Raw genomic sequence first — 619 nt, forward strand, 5'->3', positions numbered from 1 at the left:
TTCTAAAGGCCCCTCCCAGCTCTGACATTCTGTGTTCTAAGGCCCCTCCCAGCTCTGACATCCTGTGTTCTAAGGCCCTCCCTGCTCTGACGTTCTATTCTTCTATGATTCTAAGTCATTCTAGTTGTTTTCCAGTTCACTCCCATGAGCCATTAGGGCTATAGGCAAATCAATGCCCCTGGTGCACATTCCCGAGAATGCCAACCGCAGTGTCCCACTCCCTTTTCTTTCTAACTGGGGCAATGTGGGCATCACTTAAGAAGTGCAAGCCTAGCAGGGGAGGTCCTAAGGCAGCTGGAGACACTCAATGCAAGACAGGTAAAGGGAATCAGAAGGAGATTAAGGCTGAAGACACAGGGCAGAACTTCAAAGAGCACTAGAAGGTTCAGGAGAGCCTCTGTCCTCTCTCCTCACTGCCTCAATGTGTGACCTTGGTAAGTTAGATGCCCTTTTGGTGCCTCAGTTTCTCCATCTGTAAAACAAAGGGTTTAGAGCTGACAACCTGTAAGGAGTGTCCCGTTCAGCCCTGGACGTCTCAGTTTTCCTTTCTGGGAATTCTACTACCTGAATCTTGTGTGTGTGTGTGTGTGTGTGTGTGTGTGTGTGTGTGTGTGTGTGT

General features: G+C 49.1%; 1 protein-coding gene across 1 annotated transcript in view; it reads left to right on the forward strand.

Annotated features, from left to right (window-relative positions):
* The window catches only part of LACTBL1 (lactamase beta like 1), a 9,738-nt gene that overhangs the window by 2,225 nt on the left and 6,894 nt on the right, over positions 1-619 (forward strand). The gene's annotated exons all lie outside the window — the stretch shown is intronic.

Source organism: Petaurus breviceps, unplaced genomic scaffold, assembly GCF_028583685.1.
Source record: "Petaurus breviceps papuanus isolate PSGF00001 unplaced genomic scaffold, PetGlider_PUasm1.0 91041, whole genome shotgun sequence".
Classification (NCBI taxonomy): domain Eukaryota; kingdom Metazoa; phylum Chordata; class Mammalia; order Diprotodontia; family Petauridae; genus Petaurus; species Petaurus breviceps.